Raw genomic sequence first — 6470 nt, 5'->3', positions numbered from 1 at the left:
TATATATCTGTCATGCACTCTTTTTTTCTCTTTGCAAAATAAAATAAAATGTATTGTACTAGGTCACTAGTATTCTCCATAGTAAATGCAGTGGAAAAGCTTTATCCAGATTCTTAAGGCAAACGTTCACCCAAACTATGGAAATCACAACCACTACCCCAATATTAATGATTATACATTAGTACCTTGAGGATAGCTTTGCACAGCACCATATGTTCTTCCCTGTGAACTGCTATAGCATTGTGGGAATTGTCATGTTAAATTCTTCTGGGACATCTCTGCTGTATCATAGCCCTGTAAACACATAGCATGGTCCTGTGACTGCCTCTGTTTACGGTACACTGGCTTTCAGGGAGATTACAGGAGGATAAAAGGAAGCTGAGATGAAAAGGCTAAGAGCATCAGATGCAAAGGGAAGCAAGGGGGCTTAGCAGGATAGTATGAGAGAGTGGTTTGGAGTCGTTCTGGTCTGAATTGCTCCACTGTGCCTCAGTGTTTGAAGTCAGGGACAGCTTGTTTTGAATGTAATTTAATGCTCAATGTGCCAATGTAACCAGTAGGCTATCCATGCTACTGATCAAAGGTTTACTTTCAAGTTGGATGGAGGGTAAACTATCATATACAGTTTGCCATAATTGTTAAACTGGAGGCCTTTTCATTTAAAGTAATATTAAACTCTAAAATTTTAAATTTTTATTTCATACGTGAATTCAGTTTAAACAATTATACATTGCCCAGCAAACTATTTCAATAAAATTTTGCCCAAACACTTAGTCATTTTAAGACATTAATCTTATTTTCTTAATTGTACATTACAGCACACAGGATGGTATTAGACCACTGGGACGCCCAAAAGCCATCCAAACTAAGGGGTGGGCAACAAAGCAACCAAGAAAGCATGCAAGCTTAAAACCCCCAGGGTTACACAGGTGGCTCATCAGAAAGATGCAGAGCCCCCTGAACTGGCTTCAACTGGGACCCTAACATCCACCTTGTAAAACTTAATGTAGTAGGAATAGAATACAAGGAGATAGAGTGTGCCCAGACAGGGAAAGGAGAAGCCTTGTCCCAGAGGTCTAAAGCCAGGCAAATCAGTGCTCAATCCCCCAATGAAGGTGGAAAGAGAAGCAGGCTTTCTTTATGTTGACCTACTAGGACAAAAAACAGAGAGCCTGAATGACAAAACGATGTTGCAGCTCAGAGATAAACTCAAACAGAGCACACCCTAAATAACCATTGGATGTAAATCTCCATGGGATGTTTTGGAGTAGCCAGAGAGAAGGCAGAACAACCTTGTCCTAGTGAAATACAACAAAAGGTTCCTTACTGGTGAAGGTTGCCACCTTGGAAACTCGCCTCGCAAAAGTGATGGTAATGAGAAGACAACCCTGCAGGTAAGAATAGACATTGGAGGCTTTATGCCTGGCATGTCAACAACCATTAATATAAGCAGAACCCAAATTATAGCACAACTTGCACCTTCTCTTTCAGGCACATGTGCTTTGGCTTCCCTAGATACAGCTAAATCTTTTGATTCAATAAAATGGCAATCTTATAGGTATGCTTAATGTGCCATGCTATAGGCCCTGAAAATGGATTGCAATAGTTTATGCCCATTCTCGATCCAACATCCTGGTAAATGGCCTCTTTCTGTCCTTCCACTTCTGTCATGGTACTACACAAGACTGTCCCTTGTCACCTCTTTTATTTGCTTTGGCACTTTAAAGACCTGGTCCTTGTGATTACAAAAATTTAAAATTATCAAGGTAATAAGATTTAGGGGAGGGTAAACACATTGTTCTGTATGCGGATAACAATATTATTTTCCGAAACATGTTCATGATAAAGGAATTTGGGACTTATTCTGGTCTTAAAATAAATTGGCAGAAGTTAATCCTCGTCACTGTCCCTTAATTATTTAGTTCCTATGTCCCCTTTCTCCCCACTGAGGATTGTACGCTCATTCAATTATCTGGGCAATATTGTGACTAGGGATGCCTTAGGGGGCAGTGGGAGGACAATCACTCCTTTGAAATAGCTTATATAAAAAAACCTATTTGGTCTAGACTGACAGTGGCCGAGAGAATAAATTGAATCTAAATGATTCTCCTCCCAAAATGCTGAATGGAGCTTCCATTTTTGGCATTTTCACGGGGCACAAGTAGGCCTAAACTTAGATTAACTGCTCTATAATGTCTTAAAGAGGTGGCAGACATGGCCCTTCCAGACTTATACCTTTATTATCTAGCAGGTCAGCAGTAGCACCTTGTATCCTGGGCCCTTCCTGGCTTTCCTCCAAACTCAGCGGTGCACCTAGCAAGTGTGTTGGACATACTACAGTTTTTAATCCATTTAGAGGCCTCAACCCTTTTTACATACAAACCTAATCTGCCTCTTCTTAAACTGGCCATTTGCAATGAGGTTGAGCATCTGATTTCCTTTCAGGGATTACCTGATGCTTTACTAATGTGGAATAACCCAATCCTAAATTAACAGAGTACCATACTTGATCCTTGATCTCATAGGATTACTGCATTGGGTGATGTATATAGGGGAAGAGAATTACACTCCTTTACTGAACTACGCAAGTCTTTACTGATGCCCACAATCTTCTTTGCTCTTATTTTTATAGTTTTTTTTACAATGTCACCACAGGCTACAATATCACTCTCATGTCTGGCCTATATCTATCTACCCTTTGATTGGTATTCTAAGATCAAAAGGATCCAAGGGGTTAGCCTTAGATTTCGATTCCTGACTATTGCATACTAATCGGGCATATCACTCCTCATGGTTGAGGCAAAGTGGCAAACTCTCATGCCTTTGTTGGATGATGTCTATTGGAGTGATTAGTGTCACCAGCAATCAACAAATGCTAATACAAATACACATCATTCATCAAACTTACTTGATTCAAAATCATTTTTATAAAATGAGAGATGCGTCCACCTCCAATTGTATCCACTGAAATTAACCACAATTTCATTCACTTAATTTGTGGTTACCCTATCATGAATACTGGAAACAGGTGACCACTTTTCTTACTACACTGTTAAAATTGCAGGTTCCCTGAATTTGTGTATTTGGCCTTTCAGATTAGGAAAACTGACCTCGCTATACATGAATATGTAGCCTACACAAAAGAGTAAGGAGCAAGTGGCCTCTGGGAAGGGAACCATCAAGTTTAAGATTTGACCTATGATGATCCTCAAGGCCAAATGCTGACCCAGACTAAACTGGAGAAGACAGAATTCCTCCCACAGAAAACATCTTGGGATGGAATCTTGCACTAAGCAGAATACGCTTACAAGCGTAATGGTAGACTGCAGGGGAATTTGCATCTCTAGCCTCCAGAAAACTGAATTCAGTAGACCCCTGTCCCACAGGATCTAAGTATCAAAAGCCAGATGGCTAAAGACAGTGAGAAGCAGGTTGTGAGACTGTCCCACGATGCAGAAGATTCTGATCATCTTGGAGGGGCCATGAAGTGTCCTCCAGGAGCCGTAGAAGCACCATGCCCTCCTGGGCCAGTTTGGTGTGAAGAAAATGACCAGAATGCTCCCAGGCTCGAATCTGCAGGTCAGTGAAGGAAACAGTATCAGGGGAGAAAAAAAAAAGGTAGAAGAGGTAGAACTGATCTTACAGAGTCAGCAGAGCATCTACTGCAAATGCTAAATGACCCCTGGATCTGGAGCCCAACCTACTCAGTAAGCCAGTAAGCCAAGAGGTCCATGTCCAGTGGCCCATTACTACAGAGGTCTAAAATATCTGGAAGTAAGGAGAATACTCAAGATCCTTCCAAATGTATGTAGGGTCTGCACAGGCTGATGGATGTTGGCTGACCAATTTAAGAAAAAAGAGATTGGTGTTCCTACCTGGAGATCCGACTAATTATACTCCCTAATTCAGGTTTGCATATTTGCTTATTTAGACCGATCCGTGACCAAACAATCATGCAAAGAAAACAAGGGGGGGTTAACCCGTTAAAAGGTAACGAGTCAATAGCGGTCAACTAAGGGATCCGGACAAGCAGCTAGTATGCAAAAAAGTTAAATTTATTAGAAAAATTCATAGAAACAACATGCAATAAAGATATCACCTTCAAACCATCTCTCACCATTAAAAAACTCTTAGGTTACAGACATACATAAATATTTGCGGATCGATCCTCAAACAATTTACCCTAAAAACCCTCTGATACAAAGAGAAAGTGTTAAGTGCTTCTGCCTGTGATCTTCCTATTGGACTCCCTGTGGAACAACCCTGTATGTGCACTGTTAACCAGTGAGGACGTCTCGTTCTCAGTTTACAGAGTGTGTTTTTGTTTAGTTTGATCACAGATTCTTTTCCTTAAGGATCCTTTTTACACTCGAAAATTCCTTTGTGTTCGATATAAGTGTCACCGGCACACTGGCCGCATGAATCATTGATTCCTTCTGTTCATAAATAATGAACCGTGACCACTTAGGATTAATCAACCGTGTAACTGTTCCTTTGTTTAGGGAGAACAGGAGAGATAGGTGGTCGTTTAGGGACGAACTGTCACTGTATTGGACTATAATTCCCTTGAACACCAGATCATTTTTCTTTATCTTCAAAGTAATGTAAGGATTGTCTTGTAAAACAGTGTCCTAAACGGACATATGTAACATAGTTCAATCACTCACGTTATTGGAGTTTCTCAGGGTCCAAACGATTCTGATCCAGTGGTCCAGTTACGAGGGTGTATGTCCCATTTCTTTGAGGAGTATATCGGTTTGGAAAATTCGTCTCCAGAAATAGAGTTGGAAACCGATTATTGTCCAATGACACTCCGAGATTCTCCTCAATCTCAAGGAGGGAATGAACAAATCCTTAGACAGGCAGCCGTAGACTTTATTTCGAATATCTTCGGGGTTATTTTTTCAAAAAGTGAAGGGTTTGAGGTAAGAGATCCGTCTAAAGGATGATGTCTTTTCGTCTGATCACCATCTGTCGACGCGTTTCGCCCCTCCCATATTACGGGGCTTCGTCAGGGTTGGCTGACCAAGCCTGAGTTGACTAATCATTGCAAAGAAGGCTGACCAAATATCCCACTAAGGAAATAACCTGAGGTTAAAACAGAGCAAGAACAGGGGGCAGAGGACAAGTCCAAGGGAAGGTAAGTGTAAAAGAAAGTGTAAATGTGGCATGAAGATGGGGACTTGCCTCAACTTTTACAAGGGCCAGAAAATTTCCCAGGTGGAGAGAAAACATGACCAATCTGGCAGTTTTCATGCAGAATTTTTGTAACTGAAGGAAGGAGTTGGTAACTGAAGGAAGGAGACCCTTATACCACCCAAGGGTCTTCAGAATTAAGGTTCCACTGGTAGATGGACCAAGGCTCTGGACCTGTATGACACCCTGTGATTCAACACACTGCAAAAGTTAGGTGCCCCATGCAGAATCCAGTGCCAGAAACAACTATAAACGTTGGTCCTGCATCTTCTTCCTAGTGAGGTCTAGCTACAGTCCCCAAGGTTCAGCCAAGGAGTGCCCAACCAGAAGCTGCGTAGGAAAAAAAATGAATGGTAAAAAATCCTGTGTGTAAAGGACAAAAGTTAATGTTTAGTTTTGGATAAAGTAGGGGGGTTATAACCTCAGACAGCTTTTTTTGCCATTGGTGTCCCATGTGGGATAGATCCCTTCACTTTCAATAGGGAGTGAGAGGAAATCCTTTCAAAGCGTGGAAAATCTCTGTTGGTCACCAGAACTAATGTCACCATTATAAGATTTCCCATCTATTCCTGTTCCAAACAGTTAGCATTTTCTTTGACTTTTACCTTTTGCAGTTGCAGTCACCAGGACAAATAGGGGTACCAAATCTTCCCAACAGGGACACAGACAGCAATACAATTCTTTGGCTTTCAGCTTTGGCAGTGTCTAATCTTCTGAAGTTGGTCTAAGAATACTGTCATGTGTCCTGTAATTGCAAAATTTAAATTTTTACTCAGGTTTCAATTAAAGTTTGTTTAAATTCTTCAGTGACACGTGGAAGGTTCCCAGCATGCACAATGAACAACTGTATAGGGGGTCATGACATTTCTGATTAAAATGGATGGTTTCCTCTTCTTTCAGATAACAAATATCTGCAAAGGGGTTGTAATGTTTTTTATACCACTTAACCGCAAACAAGCCGCTGGTCTGAGCCTTTTAGCTATTTTATGTCCCTTGCAGAACATTGTGCTCTTACTCTGGTGATCTATAGTTTATCCTGCCTTTATGGAATGTTTAATTTAGTCAATAACTTTGTTATTGCCTTGTTCAGTAAAAATTAATAAATAAACAAATACAAGCCTTTCTCTCATACTTTCATATTTTGTCAGATTTTTCTTGCGAATAGTTTTTGAACTGCTATCCAGCTGCATATAACTCTTATGTGTAGAGTTCAATGGACATCAATAACATCAATATACATACTGACAACAAAAATAATCAATGTATTTACAGAA

General features: G+C 40.6%; 1 protein-coding gene across 1 annotated transcript in view; it reads right to left on the bottom strand.

The window, feature by feature from the left end:
* LOC108793878 (collagen alpha-1(XIX) chain-like) overlaps window positions 1–6470 on the bottom strand; it is a 129735-nt gene that overhangs the window by 44494 nt on the left and 78771 nt on the right. The gene's annotated exons all lie outside the window — the stretch shown is intronic.

The sequence above is a fragment of the Nanorana parkeri genome, unplaced genomic scaffold (genome assembly GCF_000935625.1).
Source record: "Nanorana parkeri isolate BGI_ZX_2015 unplaced genomic scaffold, ASM93562v1 scaffold785, whole genome shotgun sequence".
Classification (NCBI taxonomy): domain Eukaryota; kingdom Metazoa; phylum Chordata; class Amphibia; order Anura; family Dicroglossidae; genus Nanorana; species Nanorana parkeri.
This window is presented reverse-complemented; position numbering and strand designations above follow the sequence as displayed.